This window comes from Biomphalaria glabrata, chromosome 1 (genome assembly GCF_947242115.1).
Source record: "Biomphalaria glabrata chromosome 1, xgBioGlab47.1, whole genome shotgun sequence".
NCBI lineage: Eukaryota > Metazoa > Mollusca > Gastropoda > Planorbidae > Biomphalaria > Biomphalaria glabrata.
Window position 1 is genome coordinate 69,306,635 of NC_074711.1, and position 18,665 is coordinate 69,325,299.

Here is an 18,665-nt window from a genome sequence, read left to right on the forward strand (position 1 = left end):
TGTGTACACACAATATACGAGAGAGAGAGAGAGAGACGGAAGGGAAAGAGAGAAAAAGAAAGAGTGGGATAGAGAGAAAAGGGGTTAGGGTTACAAAGGAAAGGTCACAAAACACAGAAAAGAAAAAAAAAACACACCATAAAAAGTGTAAATAGACTAAAAGATGTCATTCCTATCAATCTCTTGAGTAAATACAAATCTAATGCTAATAAATGATTTAGGATTGACCCCATTGCTTAGGCTCTCGACCCTTTCTGTTCATTCCCTCTCCACTTGTATACACTTCATAGCAGACGGATGAAATAGAAACCTGTCCCGTCTTCCATTTTTGAGCCACATTCACGACGTCTGCTATTCACCGGCCACACGTGGCAGTTGAAATAACACGTAGATTAAAACCAACAGTTAGTTTTGTACTTGAAAAACTGCACATTCCCTCCCCGCATACAAGCGTTGACTGTCACCTCTTTACCCCCCCCCCCCCCCACCATTCCCTACACCCACCACTTCTACTTTCGCCACCCATTTATAACTTTTTTTTTTGTCCCGTCTCGTTTTTCACGTTTTCCTCCCAGATTCCGAGGAGTTCTGAAGTTCCGCTAAGTTTCGTGGTGTCAGAAGAGAGAAAAAAAAAACACGCTATTACTAGACGGGCTTCGTACCTCGTCCGTGTTACAGAGGAGCCGTTACAACACAGATAGTTTTCCCTATGTTTAGTTTTATAGCTATCTCCGTAAATATTTTTTCCCCTTCAAACAGTGGGGGGCTAAACGTACAGTGATTTTTTGTAGTCTATTAAATAAATATGTTTGTTGAACTTGTGAATAGAAGTGTACGGACTTATTCACTGGAGTTTATTAAAACAGAAGCATGGTGAAAGTATCGAGACCCATTGGATTACATTGTTGACACATTGGAGTATTGTGGAATATTTTTGTTTTAATTCTTTGGATGGAACTAAGGTAAGCTATTCTATTTTTATTTCTCCTCGAGATCCTTCAAATACGAAATTCGATGTGTGCATTCACATTCTCTAATAAACTTGACATGCTAAACTGATTTGTCACATTAGTCATGTCATGTCAAACAAAAAAAGAATGAACTTTTTAAAAATTTCATTAGCCATGACATGTTGATTTGCTTAATTACATTCAGCTAAATTAAGGCTTGGCTTTCTTGGTGTACTACATGCACTCTGGACTATGTTCACGATTGTCTTGAGTTCGAATCTTACCCTGCTGCAATCCTTTGTTGTCCTGCAAGGGACCTGGTCTAGAGAGTAATAGTCTTCATTTCTTCCAGCAAGGGCCCTGGTCTAGAGAGTAATAGTCTTCATTTTGTCCTGCAAGGGACCTGGTCTAGAGAGTAATAGTCTTCATTTCGTCCAGCAAGGGCCCTGGTCTAGAGAGTAATAGTCTTCATTTTGTCCTGCAAGGGACCTGGTCTAGAGAGTAATAGTCTTCATTTCTTCCAGCAAGGGCCCTGGTCTAGAGAGTAATAATCTTCATTTTGTCCTGCAAGGGACCTGGTCTAGAGAGTAATAGTCTTCATTTCGTCCAGCAAGGGCCCTGGTCTAGAGAGTAATAGTCTTCATTTCTTTCAGCAAGGGCCCTGGTCTAGAGAGTAATAGTCTTCATTTCGTCCAGCAAGGGACCTGGTCTGGAGAGTAATAGTCTTCATTTCGTCCAGCAAGGGCCCTGGTCTAGAGAGTAATAGTCTTCATTTCGTCCAGCAAGGGCCCTGGTCTAGAGAGTAATAGTCTTCATTTCGTCCAGCAAGGGACCTGGTCTAGAGAGTAATAGTCTTCATTTCGTCCAGCAAGGGCCCTGGTCTAGAGAGTAATAGTCTTCATTTCGTCCAGCAAGGGACCTGGTCTAGAGAGTAATAGTCTTCATTTCGTCCAGCAAGGGCCCTGGTCTAGAGAGTAATAATCTTCATTTCGTCCAGCAAGGGCCCTGGTCTAGAGAGTAATAGTCTTCATTTCGTCCAGCAAGGGCCCTGGTCTAGAGAGTAATAGTCTTCATTTCGTCCAGCAAGGGCCCTGGTCTAGAGAGTAATAGTCTTCATTTCGTCCAGCAAGGGACCTGGTCTAGAGAGTAATAATCTTCATTTCGTCCAGCAAGGGCCCTGGTCTAGAGAGTAATAATCTTCATTTCGTCCAGCAAGGGACCTGGTCTAGAGAGTAATAGTCTTCATTTCGTCCAGCAATGGCCCTGGTCTAGAGAGTAATAATCTTCATTTCGTCCAGCAAGGGCCCTGGTCTAGAGAGTAATAGTCTTCATTTCGTCCAGCAAGGGACCTGGTCTAGAGAGTAATAGTCTTCATTTCGTCCAGCAAGGGCCCTGGTCTAGAGAGTAATAGTCTTCATTTCGTCCAGCAAGGGACCTGGTCTAGAGAGTAATAATCTTCATTTCGTCCAGCAAGGGCCCTGGTCTAGAGAGTAATAATCTTCATTTCGTCCAGCAAGGGACCTGGTCTAGAGAGTAATAGTCTTCATTTCGTCCAGCAAGGGCCCTGGTCTAGAGAGTAATAGTCTTCATTTCGTCCAGCAAGGGAACTCGACTAGGGCGTGCCTTCATTTGGATACAGTTTATGAAACTTATAAAACTAGCAAAACACAAAACAAATGTTGATTTGATCGATACATAATCTTGACAATCACGACCTGATGATTTTAATCGTTGATGTCCTAAGAAAAAAACAACTAACGTAACGAGGCGTTTTTTTTTCTTGACTAGAAACTTTGATCTTCTTCATCTTATTCTTATCTTATTATTTATTCTAATAGGCCGAGCAAAACTAACAACTTCTGATTTTAATAAAACAAATACCAGCAAGCTGAGACGACTGAAGTTTCCTTTGGAGTCACATCATAAATGTTTAGGAACTAATAGTTTAATGATCACATAAATGTTTTAAACACAAAAACAAACTCAAAGGACGCTCAAGGCGATTTTTATTAGCATTGTCTGTGTTTGTGAGACAGAATCTCCTGACCATATAGCGAGGAACAAACTCTTTGGCAATAAAAAAACATTTTATTTATTTATTTGTAGAGAAGAACCATTAGAACAGACAACAAAGATGGTTCACATAAAATATTGCATACAATCCGCCCCACTCACACACACATTTACTCACGCACATGCACAGCAAATGATTGGAAGAATTAACTTGTCATAAGCCTTGCCTTTTTTGTTTTATCTCTAGCCCTCTTCTACACGCTCTCTATCTCTTCTTCTCTGCCTCTCTCTCTCTCTCTTCTCTCTCTTCTCTCTCTTCTCTCTCTCTCTCACTCTCTCTCTGCCTTTCTAGTTCTTTTTAACGATGTTTTTAATGCTTGCCTTTCTATTTAACATCACTTCATTTAACGAAGTCTAATCTGAAAGTCTTAATCCTTTGAGCTTCAGAGAGGCATGAGGAGACAGGAGAGTTCCGTTAATAACTCGGTTATACCTCGATACGTAAGATTTACACATCTGATACGATACGCTACATCTGATACGCTGTTTGATACGTCACGTTTGATACACCACGTTTGATACGCCATGCTTGATACGCTACGTTCGATACTCTACATTTGATACCTATGTTAGATATGCTCTATTTGATACGCCACGTTACATACGCTGTGTTTGAGCGCCATGTTTGATACGTTATGTCTGATACGCTATGTATGATACACTATGTTTGATTAGCTACGTTATTTTACAACTATTTCAACATACGAAACAGACGTGTGTAAGGCACACTGCTATGCACGACGTGACATTGTAAGTAAAACATGTTTATTGAGTCTCTCCTTCAAGAACCTAACTGATTCAATGTCTTTAATAAATGAAGTTTATCCATTACGATTCACATACATACGGTTTCTTTTAGCACGTTAAAAACTTCATCAAATGAAATTAACATCGAAACGGAGTGGCTCCACTCTTATCTTCTGCTGAAATGTAGATACTTACAAGGATATTTCTGCTGTTATATATTTAGAATGTGTTTATTTGTTTTATTTGTTTTGCTTATTTTTACTGGGCTATGTTTTTGATGTTTCTATATTTGTTTACGTCATTATGTTTCTGAGATCTATTTTATATGTTTCAAAATGACTATATTTCTTTACTGTCGATATTCCATGCTAAGGTTCTTTGTTTCATTCTACTACTGAGTTACTTAACGCCACAGACCTGTAAGGCGCTACAGATCTATGTCCCGCGGCAGACTTGTGGGGCTCTGATGATTTGTGAGGCGATGTAGATCTGAGAGGCGCCGAAGACCTGTGACGCATGGCTCCCTTGTGTGATTAGGTGATCTCGAAGGAGGTCATTTAAAAAAAAATCTCATATCTCATATTGGCATGAATGAAATGACCTTTTAGTATTGAATTATACTGATCACACTTGTTTTGTTTTTTTTAAAACGTGGTTCTATCTAAATGTCTTGCAGATTTTATTTCCCAGCGACTACAGTTGGAGTACCTTGACAAATGTTTGTATATTTTTTTATATGTTTCATATTGTTACAAATGAACAGTGATAGGTAGAGGTCAACGTATGACCCCGGCGAGATGACACAGCAGCTAGTGTTCCCTGGAATCTACATGTACAAACAAAGACAGGATGTGACGTGTCCTCACGTGTTGTTCCAGGGGACGAATAGATCTAAGTAGAGGGACAGTTACTAATGAACAGTGACAGATAAAGGTCACTACGTGTGACCCCGACTTGATGACACTGCATCGAGTGTTTTCTGGAATCTACGTGTATAAATAGAGACAGGATGTGACGTTTCCTCACGTGTTATTTCAGAGAATACTAGCCGTGTTTGTGCAACTTTGGACAAGCGATTAGGGACTCTATATAAGCCAGAGAGTTCATGTGAAAGTCAGTCGTATGGAGTCGTGAGTGAGCCGTTACAGTCGATACAGACGGTGTAAGACGTGTGCGGCTCTGTGGAAGAGAAATGTGTACGACTCGATGCAAGTTAACTAGGGTAGAGTTAACTGGAGTGGACTACTGTCGTTAAAGTCTATACAGCGAACTACAGTGGACTTGAGCCGTTACAGTCGATACAGTCGATGTAAGACGTGTGCGGCTCTGATTCGGTAGACTTGAGTACGACTTGGTTCAGCTTTGGGAGACCTGGAGCGACACTGGGAAGTGTGTCGTTGGTCTGTTCTGTGGAATACGGCTCGAGGAAAGTTGAGAAGAGATGAATTGCAACGAAGTGAAGAGATGAATTGCAACGAAGTATAGCTAAATGTAAACTGACAGATATTGTACAGTCTTCTACGCTACATGTTACAGTAACGAATTTTTAGAGTTAATAGTCATTAAAGTTATATGAAACTGAAAGTTTAGTCGTCAAGTTCTTTGCTGTGTTTTTATTTGTGTGTCAACTAATACATCTAGCCAGAAGATTCAGAAATACGTAACAATATGTTCCTTTAGAGTTGAACACAATCTACATTCTACTACCAGCATAGGGCTGGGTATGAGGCACTAATAATAATAATTGCCGCACTATGAACCTTAAACCATATTTTTACGTAAATCTAAAAAAGATTAAATCTAGATTCTAGATTTAGAAATAGATCTTGATCTTGAATAGATCTTAAGAGTTCTAAATCAGAAGTCTAGATCTAGATCTTGTTGTTGATACCTATATAATGAAAGAACCAATAATTAATTACACAATGAATCTTTGGCCCAGAGAGTGACGCCGTTGGTACATCGAACTGATAGTGCGAAAGTACAAGTTCAAACCCTGCTTGAGCAAAACTTTTCTTTTTTTTTTATATATATTAATGAAGGTATCGTCTTAAAAAAAAACAACTAATGTGTGCCATTGGAAATATTTTGTAGTAATTGTTTTTGTTTAACGCAACCTTCATGCTTATAGCATTCTCAATGAGCGTCCAATCACTTGTGTGGAGTAGGCTGGAGTAGGGGGGAGTAGGGGTGTGTATGGGAGAAAGTTTCCGTGCTACCTTTTAAAAAAACAATTGAAACAAAAATGTTGCTTGTGTATGAATTCTAACTGAAGCCTCCAGGCTGGAAGGCCGACTTGTTAGTCACAAAGCTATCCAAGCACTCATAAAAGCAGAAAGTTTTTTAGTTTGTCATTTGACAAATTTAAGCGAACGACCTAATCCTCTAAACAAGGCTTAGCAGGCCCTACTGTTTCTATATAAAATTAAATTAAGTAATTACGATTAATAAATTAATTGGCTTTTTATTTTCATTGATTCATGTGTTGTCATGGACAATGAACAAATGTGCAAAGTTTCAACTTGATCCGATAATAGGAAGTGGGAGAAATCACGTGTACAAAATTCCACCCAGAGAGACAGAGCTGATAAAAGCTTTGTAAAAAGCAGGCTTTCGTTGTCAGAGACAAGAATCAACTATTTGACAAGGTAATCCAAAACAAACAATATACCCGCCCTTTTCGTTAAAAGGGTTTTGACCTCAGCTCCTCTAGATATGTGCATGCTCTCCAGTGACTTGCACTCTTTAGTATTAAGGGCTTAACTACTCGATGCGTTGGAAAAAAACACGATAATAATTGACTTGTTAGACTGAATGTCAAAGCTATCGATTACGCCGTGACGAGCGTGTATTGAGTATATGCCCCCACACTTTCCACAAAGCACTCATTCAGAGATGTCTAAGGTTTCCACTTGTTGACCATTCCACGTCCAGTCAACTCAATTAGTCCAGCGGCCAGGTGCTTGTAATAAAAGGGAATCAGAACAAAAACAAGTGAATGGCTGTCCCAGGAAAAAAAAACAAGGTTACAAAGATAGTTTGTGTGGAAACAAACTGAAAATCGGCCCCCGAAGTGGTCCACCCAGGCAGGTAAAACGGCAGGTTTCAATATTAGCAGAATGAAATTCTATCAAAGACAAATGACAGAAAATAATGGAGAAAAAAAAGGTTAACAGATCTTGTGTGGTGCCCCAGCGGTTCCAGCAGACCAAAGGATATGTGAAAGTGAATGTGAAGTTAGATGTGAACCTGGTCTAATTGATGTCTTATAAAAAATATCTAATTGATCTAATTTTTTTGTAAAGGGCCAATCTCTTATTCATCAAGAATAAAACATTTCCGTAAAAATTTTTTTTTTCTTTGGTTAGATCTTTCACAGGAGTGTAAACATCTTGAGTTCACGCGATGATATGAAAAACTACTTAATAATTGTTATTTTAAATTATGTCTGACTTATATGTATACAAAATAGATTTTTTTCTCTTTAAAAAATAGTAAAATTTTTTGTGTGTGTAAATATAGTACTTAGTATAACAGAACTTATATAACTTAATAAAAATAACAAAAAAGTTTGACAAAAAAATCTACAACCGTTTGCATAAATGTTTTTAAAATATGGTAAATAGACTAATGGCGATGAAATGGATAGACAGAACAACAAAGTTAATGGATAAAACCTAGGACACCATTTTAGATGTTTACATTGGCATATGTTGCAGATGTTACCTTTTGTGATACTTGACTCATAAACAAAAGTCTGAAGTTTAAACAAACAGCAGGACGTTATAATTTAGTTCTTGTATAGTTCTTGTATAGTTCTTGTATTTTCTTGATATACATTTCATTGTTGTTGTTTTTTGTTCGTTTAAGTTCTTGTTTTGTCACTAGTTATTTAAAAACCAAAAAAAAAACAACAACATGACACTTTTGATAGTTCAAGAATGAAAGCAGGAGAATGTGGTGCTTACAAAAATAATCTAATGGAGTTTGACTTTGATAGGAAGTCCCCTTTTATTGCACTCCCCTCCTCCACGTTATGTAACGAGTGTACGCCAACTAATTACAATAGTTCAAAGTTTTGTCACATAAACAAACAATAAAAAAACAGAACAAAAAAAAAACAAACAAACACCCCAAATGTTCATTTGATAGCAACCAGTCCAACTTCAGACTCACTTAAAGTCTCGTGTCTGGAATAGATTAGACAAAAACATTTTCGGAACTTTTTTTTTAGAATAGTATGACATGCAGCTCTAATCACCTGACACTGGGTATCGCCCCCGCCCTTCCCAGTCAACCGAATCAGCCAACATACATGTGTGAGAGGTGGGCCACAAAACATAACAATTTGTTAAAATATTAATTATTAGTATCTACTTTATAAAGTAGAATGTGAGGCGTATGTATGTATGTTATGAATAGAAATCAAAACCGCTTGACCAATCTTGATAAAACTTGGCAGAAATGTTCCTTTGGTGCTAACTTAGACCGTAGTGTATGTATTGTAGCCCTAAAACAAACTAAAGACCCTCAAAAAAAAAAAAAAAAAAAAAAAGATCGAAAGGATTTAGATCTAGATCTAATAAGTACACTTTGCGCAGATAGTTTTTTACTTTGGCACATGAAGATACAAAAGATAGTCTACTGATTTTATTACGTAATAAAATTAACCTTCAATTTTGTGTTTCAAAAGCATTTTTACATAAATTCGTTCCTTATATCTGTGAATTTAGACGTCCGGACTTACTTTGTAATCCCATTCATTTAACAAATCGGGTAAACCCGTTTTAATTGTACTTTATATCCTATTCATCTATCGCTCCTTTCGTTTTTAACAGATATGTATGTATCGGCTTCGGGTAAACCCATTTTCGCAAAACTAATTTTATTTTCGTAGCGAAAGAGAAAAAACTTGAAAGGATCATTAGCTAAGTTTATCATACATCTAAATCCAATCCACTAGATTAGTAAACACAAACTAAGGCCCGCAGGCCGCGGGTAATGTCCGGATAGTAAATTAATAAAATACGTAAATAATTTTGTTCATAAATTTGTGATATCTCTACAATTGTGTCCCTGCTTCTCCCCCTGCTCCGTTGCTCTATGTCTTGCTTGAAATGACTATCTTTAACTTGGTCTTGGTCTTAGCTGAAAGCACGGAATATCTATTTGCGATCTAATGATACATCTACAATCTATTTTTTTTGTTACCCAAGAATCATTAATGTAACAACGAGCAATTTCAACATAAGGAATTTTCGCTGAGCATTTTTCTTTCAACAATCACATTTAAGAGTGATTTGCGATGGCGATGAAATGGATAGACAGAACAACAAAGTTAATGGATAAAACCTAGGACACCATTTTAGATGTTTACATTGGCATATGTTGCAATATGTTATTGGACATATTTCGTGCTCTCCCCCTGTCTTTATCTTTCTAACCATCTAGGTGGGGGTTGAACATAAGGAGTCAAGTACCGCCTCAGATGTCTCTATTTTATTCATAGAAAACTTAAAAAAAAAAACTACACCCAATCACAGCAAGTGTCCAACTCTCAATTTATTCTTGCGATTTTGTCTGAGTGTGTGTGTGTGTGGGTGTGTGATTGTGTGTAAATGTGTGTATATTGGGGGGAGGATGCGTGCCAAACTCTAGCGCCAACTCTCGCCCTGGGTGTAAGCGCTCATGTTTTATTTACTCGCACTGAGTTAAGAGCTCGCGCGAGAAGAAGGATTGGGAATTCTCGTGTGGCTATTTATAGACATCCTCAGAAGACATAATGCCAATGACGGGATCAAACTTTTTTTTTTCAAGAATCGGTAGTCTCAGTATTGTCCCAACAACATGCCAACATTGACGCAGCACTATTGACTTGTGTATAACATGCCAACATTGACGCAGCACTATTGACTCGTGTATAACATGCCAACATTGACGCAGCACTATTGACTTGTGTATAACATGCCAACATTGACGCAGCACTATTGACTCGTGTATAACATGCCAACATTGACACAGCACTATTGACTCGTGTATAACATGCCAACATTGACGCAGCACTATTGACTTGTGTACAGCATGCCAACATTGACGCAGCACTGTGGACTTGTGTACAGCATGTTAACATTGACGCATCACTATTGACTTGTGTATAACATGTCAACATTGACACAGCACTATTGACTTGTGTATAACATGCCAACATTGACGCAGCACTGTGGACTTGTGTACAGCATGTTAACATTGACGCATCACTATTGACTTGTGTATAACATGTCAACATTGACGCATCACTATTGACTTGTGTATAACATGTCAACGTTGACGCAGCACTATTGACTTGTGTATAACATGCCAACATTGACGCAGCACTATTGACTTGTGTATAACATGCCAACATTGACGCAGCACTATGGACTTGTGTATAACATGCCAACATTGACGCATCACTATTGACTTGTGTATAACATGCCAACATTGACGCATCACTATGGACTTGTGTACAACATGTCAACATTGACGCAGCACTATTGACTTGTGTATAACATGTCAACATTGACGCAGCACTATTGACTTGTGTATAACATGCCAACATTGACGCAGCACTATGGACTTGTGTACAACATGCCAACATTGACACAGCACTATTGACTTGTGTACAACATGCCAACATTAACACAGCACTATTGACTTGTGTACAACATGCCAACATTGACGCAGCACTATTGACTTGTGTACAACATGCCAACATTAACACAGCACTATTGACTTGTGTACAACATGCCAACATTGACGCAGCACTATTGACTTGTGTACAACATGCCAACATTGACACAGCACTATTGACTTGTGTACAACATGCCAACATTGACGCAGCACTATTGACTTGTGTACAACATGCCAACATTAACACAGCACTATTGACTTGTGTACAACATGCCAACATTGACGCAGCACTATTGACTTGTGTATAACATGCCAACATTGACGCAGCACTATTGACTTGTGTACAACATGCCAACATTGACGCAGTACTATTGACTCGAGATGGTGTACAGTGCTTGAAACTAAATCAGATGTCAACTTTTCTGATTTACAAACATTTTTTTTTATTAGAAAGTAAGCTGTCACACAAGTGAACAATGAACACTGTACCTTCTAAAATATTGTCGAAAATATATTTCTATGGCTCTTAGCCTAAACAATTGTAAGAAATATATATAGCATTGGGCATTAATGGTTCTCTATGTGGTTTGTAATCGAATAATTATAGCACTGATGGGACTGAATGTAGTTGGTATGCAATATAGTTCTATCACTAATGTTACTGTAGAAGGCTAGGCATATAATTCTGTCACTAATGCCACTGTAAACTGGCATATGTCTAGCACTAAAGTCACCGTAGTTGGCATGCAATATAACTCTTGCACTAATGTTACTGTAGTTGGCAAATAAGTCTAGCACTTACTGTTACTGTAGTTGACTTGGTGTATAGGCTAACATAATTCGAGCACTCATGTTAATGTAGCTGGCATATAATATTATACTAGATCTGAGTTTTGTGACATGCATTAAACAAATTGCATTAAAATACAAATGAATGCATACTGACAGTAGAAACCAGGTGGTACATATAAAAACGTTTTGTTATAAATGGCCTACAATACATACACATGAAAAAATACAAACAAACTCTGATGACACACTGATACCAATGTTTGTCGGGCTGTGGGTTGTTTCAACAAGGGAGATAAATCTTGTTTGAATAATGCTAAAACAATATTCTCTGCGCTGCACACCTCAGTAATGTGATAATTCAATCGTGTGGGCAGATGAAGGTTTGTGTGCATGCAAAGAGACGCAGTGGGCCTGAGAGAACAGAAACGTGTTCAGCGCAGAATTTGAAGCCAATCAAAAGAGAAAGGAAGAAGTCTTTGCAGGATCTTTGAGAGAGATACTCACTGCTTTCAGAACTTGCGATCTCATGTTTCTTTGGCCGACGGTTAACGAGGGTGTTCTGTGGCCAGCACAACAACCATCGTATGTCACTGTAGTTGAACTCCTAAATTTACGAAGTTAAAAATAGACAGTTTTCACTGGGAATTCGAATTGGAGATCCCTCGGCTCAGAAGTCAAGCTCTTTACCAGTTAGCCACCACAATAATAATGGAATACATGGAAAACCTGAAGCTCACCACAGCGACCAAAATTGAGGTCTACAAAACATGTGTTCTTAGCACGTTACTGTACGGCATTGAGTCGTGGACTACTTACTGAAAGCAAGAGAGACAACTAAGCTCACTCCACTTGCGCTGCCTTTGAAGGATCTTAAAAATAACATGGAAAGAAAGAGTGTGTAATACAGAGATCTTCGCGAGAACGGGCCTTCCCAGTATCTATACAGTCCTCAGGCAACGCCGCCTGCGCTGGTTCGGACATGTCCGCCGGATGGAGGACAATCGTATCCCGAAAATCATTCTGTATGGGCAACTTGCGTCTGGCTCATGAAAAACTGGTCACCCCCACCTCCGTTACGTGGATGTGATAGAACGAAATTTAAAATCAGTGAACATTGATACTGACCATTGGGAAGACATAGCCTTAGACTGCACTAGTTGGAGAGAGACGGTGACCAAGAAAGCTATGAACAGCGAAAAAACATGGGCCGCGGCTCTTAAAGAAAAGCGTGCCACACGGAGAATGGCCAGCTCCTCTACCACCAAAGCGAAAGCCAGCTTGACATGCAATATATGTGGACGGGGTTGTCTCTCCAAAATAGGGCTCCACAGTCACTTGAAAAAGTGTTCGAGAAGAACCATAGTCGTTCTACGACCGAAGGAGGCCAACTATACATGCACAACATGTCATCACTTCCACTTTTTTAGCGGCCCCCGAAAGGGGAAAAGACGCTTTTAGTTTTGTGCGAAATGTCTGTCCGTCTGTCCCGTTTAGATCTCGTAAACTAGAAAAGATATTGAAAATCCGACATCACAATATTTTAGACCATTCAAAGTTCTGATGCAACGGCTACTTTTTTTTTCCTGAAAGCGAAAAATCTAATTTTTAAAATCAGTTATGCAAGCAGTTTTTTAAAGAGAAAAGGCTAATTAGTATGCATTATAAGTTAGACCTAATTTAAAACGAATAGTAATCTTATAAACTTCATTTTCTTAAACTTTTTTTATGCTGATATATAGTAGTTATGAGAATACAAATAACAGGTGAAGCGTTTTCAAAACAATAACATCTTGTGAAGATCAGGAGAGGCTCGGTAAAGCGCTTAGCTTCCGAACCGAGGGTCCCGGCTTCGAATCCTGGTGAAGACTGGGATTTTCAACTTCCGAATCCTTGGGCGCCTCTGAGTCTACCCAGCTCTAATGGGTACCTGACATTAGTTGGGGAAAAGTAAAGGCGGTTGGTCGTTGTGCTGGCTACATGACACCCTCGTTAACCGTAGGCCACAAAACAGAGGAACCTTACATCATCTGCCCTATAGACCACAAGGTCTGAAAGGGGAACTAATTAGGCCAGGTTCACATCTAACTTTGCATTCACTTGCACCTATTCCTTGATCTGCAGCACCATTGGGCTCTACACAAGATCTGTCAACCTTCTTTCTCCATTCTTATCTCTCATTTGTCTTTGATATAATTTCATTTGGATGTTCTTTCTGAAAATATTGAAGCCTGCCTGGGTGGACCACTTCGGGGGCCGATTTTAAGTTTGTGTTTCCACACAAACTGTCTTTGTAACCTTGTTTTTTACTAGATCTCGTAGTCTTCTTTTTTGAAGCAAGATAGAAAAGAAACGATATTGCTAAAAAAATTAATAAAAGTATTATTTTATTTAGTTCCTGGAACACAAGAGTTCTTGTCTGTTGTTTTTTATAGTGCTGTCTTTTTTTTTATTATTTATAATAAGTGATTTGTATTTTCCTTATTTCGTTTATTTTTAAACTATACTTTTTTTTGTTAAAGTTTTTAAAATAACATTGAAATAAAAGACCATTAAGGATCTTGTTTGCTAGCAAAGATCTTACTCTTAATTTGCTAATGACGTTCAAACTACAGTGATAATGACATACATGAGTTGTCTGTCGTGTTACTCGGTCATAAAATCATTGATACTTAAGTAGCCATATCATGCTGATGACGTAACACATTCACCTTTCAGGTTCCCCTCCCCCTCTTTTTTTATGTTAAGACTAAGACTAAGACTGCTTTATTGATCCTTACGGAAATTTGTTGTGATTACAAGGACTCGTTTCTCATATAAAGACAACACAACTTGCTATGTAAACTGTACAGGCTAAAATTGATGTCAACTATACTGTATTCAATGAACTGATATTTTCATCTGATTGCCAACATGTTCACCTCACGTATGTAATGTGAAACATTACTTATTTATTTTTGTTTTAAAATATATTCGACTTATATGCATACTAAATTGATTTTTTCTCTCTAAAAAAAAAGTAAAAAAAAAATGTTTAAAATGTAAGTAGTTTTAGAAGTAGAAAATAAATAATTTAGTAATACAATTAAAAAGAAAACTTTTTTTTGTGAGAAAAAAAATCTAAAACCGTTTGCATAAATGTGTTAAAAATATGCTAAATAACCTCTTCCCTTAACTATTAGTCTCCCGTGTTGTTTTTTTTACTATTAATAGTGAAAGTTGTAAAAATAATGTATTTTTATGAAAAAAATGCTTGCATAGTTGATTTAAAAAAAATAAAATTTTCGCTTTCAGAGAAGAAAAAGTTGCCGTTTTATCAGATCATGATATTGTGTTATCAATATCTTTTCTATTTTATGAGATCTAAATGGGACGGACGGACAGACAAACCACACAAACTAATAGCGACTATTCCCCATTTAGGTTGCCGCTAAAAACTTTTATGTATTAAAGCTTATTATATTCCCGCCATTGAAAATAAAAGCTGACTTAATTCCCTGGACTAGTTCCATATCTACATTGGACACACTTAATCTAAAGTTACTTTCACAACCTGTTAATGAATCCGTTTTCAGCACTTTGAAAGTCAATCTCTATTCTCTTCACACATTCTCTGTAGCTCCAAGGCAGTCCTGATTGATAAGGTTTGAGCAAGTAGTCATGCTGACGGGGGTCATGCTGCCCTAGACTACTGTTTCATTGCTACGTGTCTAATTGGCTGAGAGTAAACAACTGGCTCGTCAAGGCCGTTTGGTCCATGTCAGTCAAGTTTTTACAGTACTCGGTACCACCCACTCACAAGCAGAGGTGCACAATTCTGATATGTTGGGCTGAAACTGTGCTGTGGCGTTCATTCTTAATTTGATTTGTGTATTTGTTGTTGACATGACTGACTCTTCAATTGAACTGTTAGAACTATTACACAATGTCGTATATGAATTGTTAATACCATAACTCTTATCTTGAGTTTAATTTTATTTTGTTACAAAGCTTATATCATCCCATTCTGTCTGTCTGTCTGGGTGGATTCTTTCACACACTTTTTTCTCTCCCTCTTTCCAGTCTCGGATCAAGTGGACATTTTTCGAAATTATTTATTCTCGATGACAACACTTGAATAAATAAAAGGATCAATCAATTTGAAGTAATTAATTAAGTTTGTTTTACATAGAAAAATGAGGAGATAAACCTTGCAATATTGAGAGATATGACAGTAGTTAGACGGTCCTCTCGCTTTACTCAATAAATGCTTTGTTTTTAAAGTATTTTTATATTTTGCTTGTTAATGCCATAACTTAAATAGGATTTTTATTGTTAATACTGTCTCTTTTTTGTTTAAAATTTAATTTATGTGATCTCCTTCTTGAATACACAGAGATCTACAATCTAATGACCTGTTACTAGAAAGAAGGTCAAAATATGTAAGCGTATGGATTATAGAGAACGTTTCTATCTACTGGCTCCTTGATCTTCTAGTTCATAGACCTTGTCCCAGTTCATAGACCTTCTCCTAGTTCATAGACCTTGTCCAGTTCATAAACCTTCTCCTAGTTCACAGACCTCCTCCTAGTTCACAGACCTTCTCCTAGTTCACATACCTTCTCCTAGTTCACATACCTCCTCCTAGTTCACATACCTCCTCCTAGTTCACAGACCTCCTCCTAGTTCACAGACCTCCTCCTAGTTCACAGACCTTCTCCTAGTTCACAGACCTTCTCCTAGTTCACAGACCTCCTCCTAGTTCACATACCTTCTCCTAGTTCACAGACCTTCTCCTAGTTCACAGACCTCCTAATTCACAGACCTTCTCCTAGTTCAAAGATCTTTTCCTAGTCAATAGACCTTCTATTTAACTTTAAATGACCGGCAATGAAAAAGAAAATACATTTTGAGTCCATGAAGTCGGACGAATAAAAGTGACATTTTTAACAAACACTTTCACGGGCTCTAAATGAAAATGGTTTTACTTTCATGATAACAGAACTGGTTCATTCAAACTAAGGATTTAAAACACAATGGTTTAAGACATTGAATGACGACAGTGTTCAATATTGAATGTTACGTGTAGAAAGTGAACTGAACTACATCTCCTCCCAAATATTGTTATAACGTTACGTTAGCTCAATGAGCATACCACTGAGCAGGGGTCTACCAGCTTCTCTAGCCAGCCATACACTGAGCAGGGGTCTACCAGCTTCTCTACCCAGCCATACACTGAGCAGGGGTCTACCAGCTTCTCTACCCCGCCATACACTGAGCAGGGGTCTACCAGCTTCTCTAGCCAGCCATACACTGAGCAGGGGTCTACCAGCTTCTCTACCCAGCCATACACTGAGCAGGGGTCTACCAGCTTCTCTACCCAGCCATACACTGAGCAGGGGTCTACCAGCTTCTCTACCCCGCCATACACTGAGCAGGGGTCTACCTGCTTCTCTAGCCAGCCATACACTGAGCAGGGGTCTACCAGCTTCTCTAGCCAGCCATACACTGAGCAGGGGTCTACCAGCTTCTCTACCCAGCCATACCCTGAGCAGGGGTCTACCAGCTTCTCTACCCAGCCATACAACGACGTTCGAAATGTTAGCTTGAAATAAATGACTCCTTTTAAAAAAATACTTCTTTATATTTACATCCATGAAGAAAGTGTAAGCCAGTAGAACGAATTGTTAAAGTCAATAAAAAATGAGGCATTTTTTTTCTATTTTATTCTACATGTTCTATGTTTTAAAGTATCCTCAGTCATCAGTGGATTCAAGACTTTCAAATCGAGTCGTTAAGTTAAATTGTAAAAAAAAACAACACATCGTGCTTAAATAGAATATTTTCCAGAATAAATTCAAAAGGGTGTTGATCCATCTACGTTAAATAAATATTCACAGATTAAATCTTATGGCCTTTCTTTCTATCACTGTCAATCTATTTAATCAGATAAAACAATAGGACAGTGACAAAACAAGCGCTATAAACTAAGATCAAGATATAATGAAAATTGATCCGGCTTTGTTCTCTAGTATGACCCAGTGATTATATACGCCAGACAGCTGTGACCAGGAAAGTCTGTATGCATAAAGTATTAAGATCTACACTAAGGAGTGCGACAATCTGTATTAAGGAACAAAACAACAGAAGTCTAATTGTATTTATTACATTCATTCGTCCTACCATCTGGTGCCGTCAGTTTGGTGAGCAGTGCATGCTTTAGAGATATATGTTTTAAATGAATTCTGATCACGTTAGGTCCAATGTAAGGCTAGAGAAATGGCAGTTTGAGCAGTTCCATGGTTTGAGGTATAATTACAAAGTTTATCTCAACTCTGTCTAGTACAAATCTGACGTTTTTTTTCCCAGTTCCCATCCTTGGAGGAAGTTGAAACGTTGCCATGGTTACTTATTGTTAGCAACCAATTGATTGATTAAATAGTGGAACTAATTCGCTTTATCTTATATAGAAAATGTACTAAGCTAAGGGGAGATAAGCCTTGTGTAGAGAATAACAATTTTAAACTAAAACCCTCTATATTTATAAGTTCTTAAATAGCTCAGTGGCAAAACATGTCGGACTTCCATCATAAAGGATGGAGTTCCAATTTAAAATCGAGCAGCCATTTTCTTAATCTCGCTTTAAAAAGGCAGCACGGAAACCTTCTCCCATATCCCCCCTTCTCCCACTGGTTCACAAAGGTCATTGGACCATAGCGCACTGAGCATGCTTTGAGCATGAGAGTTGCACTACGTAAAAACAATTAATAAAAATATTTCCAATCGCACAATTGTATTATTGTTAGTTTAGATCTATTAAATAGTGGTTACAAGGTTGATTCAAAATAATTGATGCAATACTAGTCAATATAGCAAGGCTCGTAAGAGAGTATTTTTGATATTTAAATGTTTTTTTCCTTTACAAATAATATGTATATAGGCCTGTATTAACTGCCTTGTGTCTTACAACATGTCTAGATGTTGTTTTGTTTCCTCCTCTTGTAACGTGTTCGTGTTGTTTAAATGGTTTGGTTGGGTCTGCATATTTTACATAGTATCTTATGTCATTTCATAACCACTGAAGACACGAACAAAGAAACCGTAAACGCTGAAAAGTATAGAGCTAGCGATGTAGGGTATGCACAAACTCGGGCACTAATAATCCAAGAAACCATTTTGACCACATAAAAACAAATATTTCACACATGGACCATAGCTAGTTCAAGTTAATAAGTTTTTAAAATTCTGAGAATCTGAGAATACATCTCAGCCATTAGCGAACATGAAACAATTTCTATATTTAGAAACAAATTGAATCCAAACATTTAAAAACTCTAAATCCGTAGGGCAATGTATTGGGTCAACCAAGTCAAAGTCAGTATTTGCCGTGGCTTATCTCCCTTATGCCAGAAATTCTTCCTTCACATAGTAACCTGTGGGTCTGTGACCCGACATTGA

At 37.9% G+C, this 18,665-nt stretch overlaps 1 protein-coding gene across 1 annotated transcript in view; it reads left to right on the forward strand.

The window, feature by feature from the left end:
• The first annotated feature begins 585 nt into the window (after positions 1-585).
• Positions 586-18,665, forward strand: part of LOC106074843 (kin of IRRE-like protein 2) — a 321,964-nt gene continuing 303,884 nt past the window's right edge. Inside the window, exon 1 of the mRNA XM_056011107.1 lies at positions 586-962. The gene's annotated coding sequence lies outside the window, so the exon portion shown is untranslated. The remainder of the gene's footprint in view (positions 963-18,665) is intronic.